Source organism: Arachis hypogaea, chromosome 13 (genome assembly GCF_003086295.3).
Source record: "Arachis hypogaea cultivar Tifrunner chromosome 13, arahy.Tifrunner.gnm2.J5K5, whole genome shotgun sequence".
NCBI classification, from domain to species: Eukaryota; Viridiplantae; Streptophyta; class Magnoliopsida; order Fabales; family Fabaceae; genus Arachis; species Arachis hypogaea.
Genome location: NC_092048.1, coordinates 26,840,359 through 26,857,011, shown reverse-complemented (window position 1 = coordinate 26,857,011; position 16,653 = coordinate 26,840,359). Strand labels below are relative to the sequence as shown.

Here is a 16,653-nt window from a genome sequence, read left to right as displayed (position 1 = left end):
GCGGGACGAACCACGACCCTTGCTACTACCCAGGTATCTCAAATAAACATTTATTCATAATCATCCTTCATTATTATCAATCCTCAGACAATGACCCGGAGCAAGCGGGACGAACCACGACCCTTGCTACTACCCAGGTATCTCAAATACACATTTATTCAAAACCCCACGATTAAACTCGTTTATCATAATCCTTCTTTCCCGTCTCATACCCGGAGCAAGTGGACAACGCCACTGCCTACTACCCAGGGTCGCACATCACATTTCAATATTTTTTCATTATTATCCATTTAACATATTCATTCATTAATCATATATGCATTTATACTCAGCCATAAACAATAATGGCTTTGCTGTAACCCGGCAATAACTCAGCCATCTGGCTCATGGTCCAATCAAGAACGGGCCATTTATCAATAAATATAGCCCTCCGGCTCATGGCATACACGGTACTTCCACCGTCATCCTCCATATCTCATATAATCATCTTTGATCATCATTGATCATAACTTTTCCCCTTGCTTCACTCGCAAGTTACCACATCCCCTAGCTCCTTTCTCATTGCTAGGCATATCATAATGATTTAATACATAAGGGGTGAGATCGGAGGCTTAGAAGTACGAGATTTGGCTTTAAAAACTCAAAAATCAACTTTGGCATGAAAACAGGACCACGCGTACGCGCACTCCACGCGCACGCGTGGATGGCCACAAAACTCATCGACGCGCAAGTGTCATACGCGCGGACGCACAGGTTGAAAAATAGCCAAATGACGCGCAAGCGTCAGCCACGCGTACGCGTGGGTGCTCTTGCGCCCCAGGCACAAAACTGGCACAACTCTGGCACAACTCTCGGGAAAATAGCTGGGCATTTGGTGCAGCGCATCGACGAGCCCGCGCACGCGTGGATAGTGCCTTCTTGAAGAACGACGCGTACGCGCTAAGTGCGCCTACGCGTGGAGGGTCATTCTGCTAAAAATTTTCTAAGTTAAAAGCTGCAGAATTTACAGATTCAACCCCCAATCTTCCGACGGACATAACTTTCTCATTTTAAATCATTTTTCACTCGTTCTTCAAACGGCATAGACATCCCGGATCTAATTTCATTTCTAAACAGATTTGGCACAAAACAGAGATCCGTAGTCCAAGTTATGTCCCGTCAAAGTATGCCCAAAAACCATGGTTTCATACAAAACCACTAGGTGCCATTTTCAAAACAAGCCATTTTCAACTCTTTTCAAAATCAACCAAAACATGCCAATTTCAACCCTTTTTGAAATCAATCAAAATGTACCAAAATCCACATCAAGCCATCCTCAACTCACACATTGATACTTTACTAAAAATTCCCAAAACCACATCTAACCATTTTAACACTTCTCAATCAAATGGCTAAAGGACAAACACAATATCATGTCATACATCCTTCCTCATCCCAATTTCCAATAATACCATTTCCAATCAACCATCATTATACGTAATCAATATCATACTCACTATCACGTGATTTCACCTACAAATCAACCTTAATCATTCTCCAAGCATATATCACAACATACATATCTCTAATGCATCATCATACCATCAAGGCATCAATAATCATAATCACATATATGATCATATAATATATCTCAACTGAACCAAACATACCTCGTCTACATAATTTTACCCAAAATTACCAAATTCCACGCTTCAACTTCTCAAACCTTATTATTCAATAACCAACCTAATCATTCATATATTCATTATCTGAAATTCATCCAATCATTTGTGCCATCATACAATGCACACATCGACTTATCTTTCTTACCTCTTTCTGGCCTCCGGCCCAAAATTCACGGCCTCCGGCCCAATTTTCACAATTTAAATGCATAAACTACAAATCAATACTCATTACCTAGTACATCAAATTCTCAAATACACCAAGCATACAAGGTCACACAATTCTCAACCCAATCATTAATTCACATTACATATCAACTATGCATATTAGCACCAACCATTTACACAATCCAAACTTAATCCTAGGGGCATCTAGCCTAGGAATTCTCATCACAACACACGGTACTTAAATGAAACTTAAACCGTACCTCTTGTAGCCAAACCAATTGAGCCTCTTCTTTGGAATTCTTCACCAACCTTAACTCCAAGCCTTACCAAAGCTCCTCAAGTAATACCAATCTCCCAATTGTGCACCAACATCACCAAATACACTAACATAACCAATGTCACATACATACATCAACCTAGGGCTCATAAAAATGACAAATCACAAGGGTTTGAGCACTTTTTACCTCAGCTCATATGAAGTAGGGATAGAACCCACTTAGAATCCATGTTGGAGTATCCCTAAACACCCAAAATCACAAGATTTCAACACTAACTACCCATAAACGTGTAACAGTGGGGAATTTCGAAAACTGGGCAGAGATGAATGAAATACTCACCACCAAACTTAGATAGAATTGTAGAGGATGAGAAGAGCAACGCGTGGCCGCAAACGGCTCGTCAATCGGAGCTCCGTAGCTCAAGTTATAGTGGTTTGAAGATCAAAGAGAGTTAGGTTTTCTCTCTTCTCTTCTCTCTTCTCAAATCAGCGCCCCAACCCTTCTTTTTAGGGTAAAATGAGCTGAAATGCTCACAACTAATGTTTATATATGTTGGGTCTTGGGCCTACTTAGGCCCGGTTCACTTATTTTTGCCCATTGGCCCAATTTTGGGCCAAAACCTTTAAGATTAGCGTTCTAAATTGCACTTTAAATATTTCTACCTTCCCTAATTATAATTCCTCATTTTTTAATCTTATTTACCCATAATCAATTTTCTCAGTTGTAGTACCAAACAGATCTCAGCCGGTACTGCCGGTCAAAATTCCACTGTGCACTTTTACGCAGAAAACTATATTTTCCGACTCGGAAAAATTCACTGAATCCAAATATCATATTTAAATTATCAAATTCCAATTGCCAAATCTTCCAACCATATTCGCTCCTATTTAACTTATTATTTACTAAATTTCGGTTAGACCGGGTATTACATTGTCATTTGTTGTTGTTGTTTAGATGAGAGGGTGGCTGACATTGTGATAGATGAAGAGTTATGATTGGTGTTAGAGTTAAGGGTAGTGGATGGTTTGGTAGTGGTGGTGTATATTTTTAAATGGGGAGGTCGAGTGACTAGATCAGCTATTGGGTGAAAATTTTTCCTTTCAAACACTTCCATTTTGATTTTATTATGCTTTCTAGATATTTGTTAGTATTTTACTATTTTGAATACTTAGTTAATTGCTTTTATTTTGGTTTGTATTTGTATTTTTATTCTGGTTTGTACATACCTTAGATACTTATTCTAGTTTTGCATATTTTTCTTTCTTTAATATAGTTTGTATATTTCTTTAGCTTTTAGTTGTGATTGGATAATGTGATAATTGGACCCAGTTTACTTTCTTATATGCATATGATGATTTGGAATGATATGAGAATAGGAAAAGAACTTAGAACTTTTTTTATTTTCATCGAATCACATTATACATATACATAAAATAAGCTTAGTCAAAATAATTAATTTTCAAGACCATTTTTTATAGGGCATCCATTAATTTGAGTTAAAAATTTTTATTGAACTTACTTGAAAAGTAATTGTGGAATATAGATGTGAGTTAGAACATACAACCAAGTGAGATTTGAATTTTTTATGTGTGGTTGCATTATATTAACCACTATTTTCATTCTTGTGTGTTATTCTCTTTCTATGATTGCAATTTTTGACTTGTTTAATTCTTTATATCCAATATTTTGTGTATGAATGCATTTACATGATTGAGGTCTTTATTTTATTTAGCTTACTTATCTAAATGACCTTACCCTTTTATCTACCATCGTTAGCCAATGTTGAGCCTATTTAATCCCCTTTTATTCTTAATTTTGGCACAACACTACCGCTAAGTGAAAAACAATAAATGTTCTTAATTTGGATCTTTGATTAGTTTAGACTAGTGAGAGTGTGCATCATCTAAACATGAAAAAATTAAAAACATTGGTTGAAAAAATGGGTATTTTACATTTTTGTTGAAAATTTTGAAAATTGGGTACATACTCATGCATTGAATGTTGAACCATATGCATTAATCATTTTGTATATATTATATTATTCAAAAGAAAAAAATTTGAAAAAAAGGAAAAAAAAAGGAAAAAAAATGAGAAAACAATAAAAAGGGGGCAAATGTTACCCCAAAAAGAAAAGTTTGAGAAATAAATGCATATGTGATATGAATTGAAAGAATGCATGAATATGTGAAAAAGTGAATAATGGGTAATTAGGTTTTGCATTAGAGTTGAATAAGTTGTCATAGGTTAGGTGGGAGTTTAAGTTAATCAAAGACTCAATTTCAAGTCTACTTAGCCAAATGCAATCTTACTTTAACTTTAGCCCCATTACAATCCTTGAAAAGTCCTCATGATACTTGTATGCATGCATTGAATAATTATTGATTATTAGATGAAAAATAAGTCTTAAAAAGAAAGATTAGAAGAGAATTGAGTGGATCAATCCTATACACTTGAGCAATTATAGAGTATACACATCTGATGAGGGGTTTGATTGCTCTATTCTATATTTTCACCTTTTATTATTTATTATCTTGCAAGTTATTTTATCTTTTGGAACTCAAATTAATTAATGGGATTGCATTGGTTGCTATATTGAGTTAGCCCTCTATGTATATAAGTTTTCTTGAAAATTTATTTGTTTTGATCAAGTAGATACTAATAGATACAAGTAGATAGATATATAGAAATAGATAGAATAGGTATACATAGTTTACTTTTAATAAGTGTGAATATCCTTTAATGTTGTCTTTCTTAATGCTTAGCATGAGAACATGCTATTGTTTAAGTATAGGGAGGTTGATAGATCCATATTTTATAATGAATTTTGGGTTGAAAAGAATGGAATTTATCAACTTATCTTGCATTTATTCATTGAAATTGCATGCTTTTGTGAATTTTCTAATTATGCTTAATTGTGAAAAAATGCTTTTTATGATTTAAAATTGTTAAATTTAATTCACTTTTATCTCATTCGTTATCTTAATATATTTGTTTAAGTGATTTAAGTTTTATAAGGTAAGAATGACCAGAAGAAATGGAGAAAAAGCGTACACATCTCCTTGGATTTATGCGTATGCATGGCAAATGCGTACGCACGAGAAGCGACACGTGATTCACTTAAGTGAACACGTGGATCGCGATTTCAGGCCCAATTTTTGCCCAATTTTAGGATGATGTTTTAGGTAGAATTCTAGAGAGAGACTCCAACTTCTCTCTAAAATTTAGGATTTCTTAGTTTAATTTCTTCTTAGTTTTAGGTTTTAACAATTGTTTTAGTTTAGTTTTCTTTACATTCTCATTATCTAATATCTTAATTTTCTTAGTTTTATTTGTTAGCTTCTTAATTTTGGTTAATTTTAGTTATTGAACACTTGTTGAATTTTTGTTATTTTTAATGCAATTTTGATATTTTTCATGTTACTGTTGCTTAATTGAATTGTTATTATTGCTTTCTTATTTTAGTAGTTATAGATTTTATAATTCATGCAATTTACCATGCTTTTTTTTATGCATTCCAAGTATTTGTTAAAAATATCTTTTTTAATTTTAGAGTAGATTTTTGCATTCTTGGCTTGGGAGGAGTTAGGTGATCTTGAATCATTGATGTCCAATATTGATTAGTAATTTAGGGTTGTTAGTTGATTTTGTTTCCACTGACGCAAGTTTTTCACTTAGTCTAATTAGTGAGTTGGTTAGTACTTGTGGATTAAGATCAATTACGCCTATTTGACTTTTTCCCAATGTTTGGAGATGATGAAGTAGGATAAATTCTTCTTAGTCGCCATATTTGTGGTCAATGACTTAGATAGAAAACCTCAACTCTCAATCCTTGCCAAGATGCATTTTAGTATTTAAAGTCCTTGTTTGCCCTTCATTTTCTTGCAATTTAATTTCTTATTAATTGCTTTTAAAACCCCCTTTTTTTCATAACCAATGATATGCACACCTCGCTGCAATTCCTTTGAGAGACAATCTAGGATTTAAAATTCTATATTTTTATTAAATTGAATTTGTGACAATCTTATAAACTCTGATACGGGTCATTTGTTGATTTGAAACTATACTATCGACGAGATTTTTTTTGAGAAATTCTAAACCGACGTTTGGCCCGCATCAGCAAGCACGTAATCCAAGCTGAAATAAAACACCAAATCACTCTTGATATATCGATCAAATTGAGAATGATAGGATAAGCACTTCAAATAGCTCTAACAACCACAAGGTTGAAGGCTTGGTCAATGTACCTAAAATTCAGAGTTCACCACCAATATTCTACTAGCTTATACTTCTCCATTTTGTGTTGATTATTGACTAGACATCACCACAAGACCTCTTCAATTGTAAATTTTTCTTCCATTCACCAGAACAACATATACAATTTTCCACTAAAAGAATATAATTTTATTATTAAAATTCAAATTACCAAAAATATTCAAAATTTACAGAAAATAAATTTAAAAGAAACACCATCACCGTCGTAGCTATCTTTTTCTGCCAAATATTCAACGACCCTTAAACTCAAAGCCAACCTTATTAGCATATAAAAATCCTAGTTAATTCTACTTGTCTACTGGTTTGTATGAGATGAGAACCTAACTCATTTAAGTTAGGAATATATCTAATGCAAATTTCTAATAATCATCGCTACATTAATCACATAGTTTAATATATAAAATCCGCTCTATTCAATTATGTTTTATGTTATTTATGGAGTGGTGTTAGGACTGAGTAGGACACTAGGACTGAGTGGGTTAGAGTATATTTTAATTCATTTCTTTTTGGGACTTTTTGAGTTAGGACTAATAAGATTTTTCTTTTTAACTCTTGGAGCTAAAGGTCAAAAATATTGAAGAGGGCTTCGGGTTGACTCTAGGATTGAAGGCTATATTGATACTTATATTATTCACCATCTTCATAACTTCATACATGTTGAAAGATTCTTTTCAACACAATAATTTTGGATAAAGTTGAGTCCTTTGGGTGCAGCCTTTTTTCAAATCATGTGTTAACGTAGAATGTTTATGCACCGAACTATTTTTTTACCTAATGAACTTCTTGTTAGTTTCTGTTAAATATGATCCTTCTACTTCCTTTTCTCCAAGCAATCTTCTCTCATTTAAGCTCTATTTATAAAATTTTATTAGTTTACATTTACATCTATTTATATTTATGAAAATAATATTAAACAAATAATCACATATGTGATTCTACTTTATTTATGTCATGAAATACAAATTTTCTATTAAATATAAGAATGTATAGAAATCAAATTAAATTAAAATTAAATATAAATAAAATCTACATCTGATCTATCCTAAAATATTATATATTCTTAGATCTGATGAGATCTGGTTCATAAATTATTAGTATAAGTTACTTTTTTATAACAATTTAGATCTCAAATTAAAGAGACTTTCACTTAAAAATTTAGATATTAAATTGAGAAGGATAAAAAAAATTAAAATGATAACATAGGCTAAAATATATTTAGATTGATAACAAAAAATAATTTTAATACTAAAACTACTTTTAAGAAGATTAAATTTTGTTTAAATTCATTTAAAAAAATTATTTGAAAAACAAAAAATTAAATAATTAAAATATTTTTCTCTTTCTTGTATCATAATCTACAACTATCTAAAAATTCTGTTCCCAATAAGAATATTTAAAAAAAAAAAAGAATACCGAGCGAGACACTGACAAAAAATTTTGGTACTAATAATTGAATTTGAATCCTCTAAATTTTGAATTTTTATTTTAGAGGGTAAAATGTGATATCTCACCCTTGAATAATTTCTCTCTCATATTTTCTCTTAGTCCCACCTATGAAATAAATGGTGAGAGATCACACTTTACTTTCTAAAGTAAAATTTAAAATTTAGAGAATCCAAATCCCTAATAATTATGTTGGTTTCCATCAGAAAGAGGCAGAGAACTCTGTCTTCATATGCAGAGACAAACTTCGAACTTTGTGGGAGTTTGAAGGAACTACGGACAAAGTAACGAAATTTGGCTTTGTGGTGGCAATGATAAGCTTTGGAAAGGAAAGAAAATAAAACAAAAAAAAAACTACAATATGAAAGTAGAGAAAGGCAAAACCTTTCTATGAGAGTCACACTAATATCCTAATATAAATGTAGAAAAAATTTTGATCTTCATCTTTTCTTATTAGGCAATAAATGGTACTATATATGTCAAGAATTTTTTAAAATAGTATTATCCTCACTTCTACACTAATTATTCCTTACGAGTTTGGTATTTTTGTCGAACATTATTCATCTTTTATGGATACAAAGTAAATTTTGTTCTTTTATAGGTAATTTTAATTTGTCAATGTTATGGATTTTCGTAGGTATACCTAATTGTTTTTCGTTTTCTTTGAGTAATTATGCTACGTTAAACAAAAAATCAGTTATCACGTATAGAAACACATTTTCGGCATTTTATCAAAAAAATAATGTACTACTGAAAATAAGTTTGACTATTCGTCTGTTATATGTTTGATTTTTCTACAATGACAGCTTTGATTATTTTGGTGGATGATTATTTAGTTGAAAAACTATGTGAATCAATATGTATGAATATACACAATTACGTAGTAATTGATTTAATGACTGATTTTTCTGTGCACATAACATTTTTTTTGAAGGACTTGTTTCAAGTTTATATATACTTAAAGATTTTTTTTAATATATCTTAACATTTTTAAATGATTACAATCACTAAATTGTCTATTTCTAATTAACAATTTTGTCTCCTTTCATAATTGTTCATCATAATTCTTATATTTTTTAAATTCTACCATACTATCTAATCTTCTAATATAAAACTACTTCCACTACTATCATTTTTTTTCATTCTTTTTTGTGTTTTACTGCTACTATCATCAACAAACTCCAACTAAAATGACTTTTAAAATAGAAGTTATTTTGGCAAGCACGTAACCTGGTTCAAATAAAACACCAAATCACTCTTGATATATCATTCAAAATTGAAAAGGATAAGATAAAACACTTCAAATAACAACCACATGGTTGATATCTTGGTCAATATAACCAAAATCCAGAGTTTACTAAAAATATTCTACTAGCTCACACTTCTCCATTTTGTGTTGATTATTTGCTAGACATCACCACAAGACATCTTCAATTGTAAAATTTTTTCCCATTCACGAGAGTAACATTTTTCCACCAAAGGGATAGGACTTTATTATTAAAATCTAAATTACCAAAAAAAATTCAAAAATTACATAAAATAAATTTAAAAGAAACACCATCACCATAGTAGTTATTTTTTTCTACAAAACAATTACCGACCCTTAAACTCAAAGCCAACCCTATCAATATATAAAAATCTTAATTGATTCTATTTATCTAGTTATTTATGTGAGAGGAGAATCGAACTCATTTGAGTTAGGGATAGATCTAATACAAATTTCTAATAGTCGCTACATCAACCAGATAGTTTAATATATAGAATCCACTCCATTCAATTATATTTTATATTATCTACGGAATAGTGTTAGGACTGAGTAGGCTTGAGACCAGGCCATATTTTAACTTTTTTCTTGGGACCTTTTTGAGCTAGAACTAATAAGATTTTTTTATAACTATTGGGGTTAAAGGCCAAAAACATTGAAAAGGGCTTAGAGTTGACTCTAGGGTTGAAGTCTGTATTGATATCTGTACTATTCACCATCTCTATAACTTCATACATGTTGAAAGATTTCTTTCAATACAATAATTTTGGATAAAGTTGAGTCCTTTGCGTGTGGCTTTTTTCTAGATCCTACGTTAACGTAGTATATTTATGTAATGTGATATATTTTTTTACTTAACGAACTTCTTGTTAGTTTCTTTTAAACATGATCCTTCTACTTTTTTTTTTCTCCAACCAACCTTCTCTCATTTAAGCTCTATTTATAGAATGTTATTAGTTTACATTTATATCTATTCATGTTTATAAAAACAATATTAAACAAATAATCGCACATGTGATTCTACTTTAGTTTATGTCATAAAATACAAATTTTTTATTAAATATAAGAATGTACAAAAATCAAATTAGATCGAAATTGAATATAAACAAAATCTACATCTGAGCTACCCCAAAATATTAAATATTCTTAAATCTGATGAGATCTAGTTCGTACATTATTGGTATAAGTTGTTTCTTTATAAAAATCTAGATCTCAAATTATAAAGTCTTTTTACTTAAAAATTTAGATCTCAAATTGAGATGGATAGTAAAAAAAATTAAAATCATAATATAAACTAAAATATACTTAGATTGGTAAAAAAAAATAATTTTAATACTATAACTACTTTTAAAAAGACTAAAATCTTGTACAAATTCATTTAAGAAATTCATTAAAAAATAAAAAATGTTGAATAATTAAAATATTTTTCTTTCTCTTGTATCAAGATTCACAACAACTATCTCAAAAGCTTGATACCAAGTGTGATACAAAAAAAAAAAGGAGCGAAACAGTAAAAAAAATTCGGTACCAATAATTATGTTGGGTTTCTATAGAAGAGAGGCAGAGAATTCTACCTTCATATGCAGAGACAAAATTTTGAACATTGTGGGAGTTTGAAGGAGTCACGGACAAAGTAATAGAATTTGATTATGTGATGACAATGATAAACTTTTGAGAGGAAAAAAAAAATAAAGAAAACAACAATATGAAAGTAGAAAAAGGCAAAATCTTTCTATAAGAGTCACACTAATACTCTAATACAAATGTAGGGAAACTTTAGATCATCTTCTTTTCTAATTAGGCAATAAATGATACTATATATATTTTTAATTTTTAAAAATAGCATTATCTCATTTTCTATACTCACTCAACTTTAAAAGTTTGGTATTTTTGTCGAACATAACTCGTCCTTTATGGATACAAAGTAATTTGTTATTTTATAGGTAGTTTTAATTTTTCAGTGTTATGAACTTTTGTGGGTGAAATTAATTGTTTTTTGTTTTTTTTAGTAATTATACTACGTATAAACAAAAAATCAGCTACCGCGTATAGAAACACATATTTAGCATTTTATAAAAAAAATATTGTACTACTGTAAATAAGATTGACTATTTGTCTATACATGTTTGATTATTTTACTATGACAGATTTGATTATTTTAGTGGGTGATTATTTAGTTGAAAAGAATCAATATGTTTAAATATATACAATTATATGGTAGCTGATTTAATGGTTGATTTTTATCTGCGCATTGCATGTTTTATTTTTTTTTAAAGGACTTGATTCAAGTTTATATATAGTTAAAGTTTTTTTTAATATATCTTAACATCTTCAAATGATTATAATCAGTGAATTGTCTATTTTTTCTAATTTACAATTTTATCTCTTTTTTTAATTATTCATCATTCGATTTTTATGTTTTTTAAATTCTATCATACTCTCAAATATTCTAATATAAAACTACTACCACCACCGTCGTCTTTTATTTTTCTTATTTGTTCTCCTTTGTCCTTTACTCCTACCATCATCAACAAATTTCAACTAAAATAACTTTTAAAATAAAAGTTATTGGTAAGGATGTAAACCCAAACTCAAATGAAACACCAAATTACTCTTCATATATTGATCAAATTGAGAAGGATAGGATAAGTACTTCAAATAGCTCTAGCAACTACAAGGTTGAAGGTTTAGTTAATTTACCTAAAATCCGGAGTTCACAAAAAATATTCTGCTAGTTTACATTTTACCATTTTGTGTTGATTATTGGCTAGACATTACCACAAGATCTCTTCAATTATAAACTTTTCTTCCATTCACGAGAGCAATATATACATTTTTTCACAAAAGGGATAACATTTTATTATTAAAATCTAAATTACCAAAAAATTCAAAATTTATAAAAAAAATAAACTTAAAAAAACCACCATTATCGTGGTAGTTATCTTTTTCTGCCAAACAATTACGACACTTAAACTCAAAACTAACCCTATCGGCATATAAAAATCCTAATTGATTCTACCTTACTAGTGGTTTATATTAGAGGAAAACCCAACTCATTTGAGTTAGGGATAGATCTAATGCAAATTTCTAATAGTCATAGCTATATCAACCACATAGTTTAATATATAGGCTCCACTCTATTCAATTATGTTTTATGTTATTTATAGAGTGGTGATAGGATTAAGTAGGGTTGAGTGGGTCAGGCCATATTTTAATTATTTTTCTGGGACCTTTTTGAATTAGGACTAATAAGATTTTTCTTTTTAACTAAGGCTAAAAACATTGAAGAGCGCTTAGAATTGACTCTAGGGTTGAAGTTTGTAACACCATAATTAGCCTAAGCCTTACCTCGCGTCATAAAGCCAAGGTCAATCAGAGATTACGACAGTTCTAAACTCATACATAATATATATATATAGAGAAAGAATAGTATAATCTAGAAGCCCGATGAAAGATATAGCTCAAAAACAGAATTTTGAAGCACAAACGTACTAACGGAGCTACTAGCTTAAGGCATAAGAAACAGAGAAGATATAACAAAAGATAAGTATATAATATCATAGGGAACTAGTCACGACTCGCGGAGTTTAAGCCGGCTAGCCATATACTGATATACAAAACCATACAGTGAAAACAGCTTATACAAGTTTTGTTCTCTCAAATACATGCCTCTAGGCAAAATAAAATACAAAAGGAGAGATGTATAAACAAAATAAACCAAAAAGAACTCCAAAATGATCCAAGATTCTCTGCTCCTGTCACCAACCAAAGCAACTCACCGAGGTGGGTTGCGACCTGCATCTGAAAAATACAACAACAATATGGTATGAGAACCGGCGGTTCTCAGTATGGTAACAGTTCTCAGTGATATAGGATATAAGACCCCGGGACGCCAAAGGCAATCCTAAGCTTCATATCAATCACAAGATTCAACTTAAAGTATTCTAAAACATTTAAGCATAATATACCAACTTGACTTAAATAAACCAGGTTATCTATCTTAAGGGATTTCTATTCTAACCAAACATCGCTGTCCCACAGCCTTCACCAACCGATCCTCCATGCGATCCCATCGCCACCGCCTTCCGAACCTCCTCAATCCCAGCAGAAAACACAGATAATGTTCAAAGCAAGTAAAGCACAAGTAGTAGCATATATGGCAAATAATTCAGATAGCAAGTAAGCATGTTATTCAATTAGGCAAACCATTACAAGTAGACAAAGCATACAAGCAGATAGGAAATGCATATGATGAATGCCTGCCCTACTGGCTGTGATATCACATTGTCGGTTCAACTGCCAACCCGACACATCTCCATGGAGACGTCGCCCTTCGGATTTCTCATATGGGAACCCCCGAGATATAGTGCCCGGATCACTGTCCAAGTACCGGCGCCTGCTCGCCCTATAGATCCGAAGGGATGCGAGCGGGATATTCTTGCCTCAGACCTCACATCTCAATGTAAGCAGGATTAACCACCGTCCTTATGCTGCCGCCGCTACCTCGATAGGCGAGATTAACCACCGTCCCTGCCAGGCGCATGGCGTCTCAAAATATCATGTAAAAATATTATTTCAATGGTTTTCAAAAGTATTTTCAGCATACATAGATCCATCACTTCAATCCGAGTCCCCGACTCATCTCAACCACTGTCCCTTTATAACTCAGTTTCCAAATACCAAAAGTCTATCATTCCTCATCTCATATACCAATCATCCTTCACCTAACGTCAAACCATTCTCAGCACGCCAGAAACCTAGGCCTCCGTTTTCTAATTTACCTTAAAATCATGTACTAGAGCCTTTAATTTATATCCCATGTTCTAATACTCAAAACTAGGCCCAAACGTCTTAAAATGCTGTTATAGAAGCTTACAACCTTGTTGAAAAGGCAAAATAGTTGAAAACAAATAAATTTTTGAGAAACAGGACGTGTGCACCCGCACATATCAGAAGTAATGAAATTCTGCAACTTTGGAAAATTTCAGATTTTTAACACCAATTTTGAATGATCATAACTTCCTCTACCAAATTCCAATTTTTTACAAACTTTATATCGATTCGAACAGTTTTCAATAAGCTTTAATGCTAAACTAATTTCAATAGATTTTGAAAACCAAGGCATAAGTTATGATTAGACAAAGTTCACTAAAAGTCAACTTTTACCAAGACTCACAAGAATCTCAATTTACCAACTTTCATAACCCAATCCAACCAAAACCACATCAATTCTATCACATATAAGAATTTACCATTTTCCATATCCAATTTACCACTCCACCATATATAATCATCAATTCTCACTATCAAATACATAATAATACCCTTACTAACCATCATCATTATTAATTTCAACATCAAACTCCAACATCATACTATCAACATCAATATAACCATTTATCAACAATCCTAACACTCACCTTTAATTACCAAAAATATCAATATTTATCATCCATTATCAACCACATCAACAAATCCTCATCAACAACAATAAATCATACATCCCTCATCAACCTGTATAATCATTAAATTCCAACAACATCATTATTCATCATCAATCATTAAATACCAACAACCTCATCAACAACACTAATCATCAATACTCATTAACACCAGCAATTCTCCATAATCATCCTTAATCACAATATTCCAAGGATACCAACAATTAACATCAATTTACACATAATCATTCATACACCAACAACATTCAATCCTATCTTAGGGTCAACTAGCCTAAGTGTCCATGAATATTATATACTACATAGAGAAAACCAAAACCATACCTTGGCCGATTCCCTTTATGCACCCAAACTCAAAATGAGCACCAACAAGCTTCCAACCACAATCCAAGCTTTCAAATCCACTCCAACAAGCACAAATAAGTTCCAAAAGCTCCCAAAGCCACAATAATCAAACTATATACATATAAATCACCACAAATCAACCTAGGGTTCAACATAAGCATAATTTCACAAGGCTAAGCAAGGATTAGAGCAAACCTAAACATCCAAAATCACAAAAACCCATTTAACCCAAAACTCTAATAAAACCCGAAATTTTGAAGAGAGAAATGGGAAGATTTCGTGATTATCTTGAGGGTTTCTTGGGTGGATTTTGTAGAGCTCTTCACAAGGAACACGTAGCCGCAAACGGTGCGGCGATCGGAGCTCCGTAGCTCAAGATATGAGCTTGGGAAGTTTGAAGTGAATAGTAACAATGGTGAAAAGCTCTCACCTCTCTCCTCACTTCAGCTGCTGTTGTGTTTAGGTTATGAGGGTGAAAGTGGCTGAAATGGGTTCATTTAAGTGTATTTATATGTTGGGCTTGGGTCCAACTTGGGCCCGGTCCAACCCGTTAGCGTTTTTAGCCCATTTGGCCTAACTTCGGGTCAAATCTTTAAAATTAAAGTCCGGTTTTCCATTTCTAATGTTTTTCTAAGGTTTTTTGACGGTTTTTACTTTTCTCGTGCGGTACCAGGCAGACTTGAACCGGTTCAACCGGTTCAACTGCTGGTTCGTGATTTTTCACGGTTTTTCGTAGAAAGCACATTTTCTGACTCAGAAAGACTCACTGAGTCCAAAAATCACCTTTAAATTCCCAAATTCTCTCTCTAACTTTTTGGAATCTAATTTGGGCAATTAATCACTTAATTAACCGGTTGATTAGTTGTGGTTCTTACAAAGTTTGTATTGATACCTGTACTATTTACCATCTCCATAACTTCATACATTTTGAAAATTTTTTTTCAACACAATGATTTTGGATAAAGTTGAGTCCTTTGGGTGCAATCTTTCTCCAAATCCTCCGTTGGGCTACTTTTTTTACTTATCAAATTTTTTTAGTCTCTTTTAAATATGATCCTTCTAATTTCGTTTCTCCAACCAACCTTCTCTCATTTAAACTCTATTTATAGAATGTTATTAGTTTTATCTTTACATCTATTCATGTTTATGAAAATAATATTAAACAAATAATGCACATGTTATTCTACTTTATTTTATGTCATGAAATACAAATGTTCTATTAAATATAAGAATGTACAGAAATTAAATTGGATCGACATTAAATATAAACAAAATCTTCCTCCAATCTACCCTAAAACATTAAATATTCTTAGATCTGATTCGTAAATTATTAGTATAAATTTTTTCTACATAAAAATTTAGTTCTCAATCTAAAGAGATTTTTGTTTAAAAATTTAGATCTCAAATTGAGAATGATAGAAAAAAAAAACTAAAATCATAATATAGGCTAAAATATACTTAGATTGGTAACAAAAAATAATTTTAATACTAAAATTACTTTTAAAAAGACTAAAATCTTGTTCAAATTCATTTAAAAAATTTATTTGAAATAAGTTTTTTGAATAGTTAAAATATTTTTTCTTTCTTGTATCAAGATGCACAACCATTTTAAAATTTTGATACCAGAAAAGATATTAAAAAAAAGAATAAGAATGAGACAGTGAAAAAAATTTGAGTACCAATTATTATGCTAAGTTTCCATTAGAAAGAGTCAGAGAATTCTGTTTTCATATGCGGAGACAAAGTTTCGAACTTTGAGGGAG

General features: G+C 31.4%; 1 long non-coding RNA gene across 1 annotated transcript; it reads right to left on the bottom strand.

The window, feature by feature from the left end:
* Positions 1–12,620: 12,620 nt before the first annotated feature.
* Positions 12,621–15,354, bottom strand: LOC112737806 (uncharacterized). Its single transcript, XR_003169094.3, has 3 exons — positions 15,086–15,354; positions 14,870–15,001; positions 12,621–12,887 (listed from the first exon to the last, which is right to left on the bottom strand). It is a non-coding gene; the product is annotated as an uncharacterized lncRNA (long non-coding RNA).
* Positions 15,355–16,653: the final 1,299 nt, after the last annotated feature.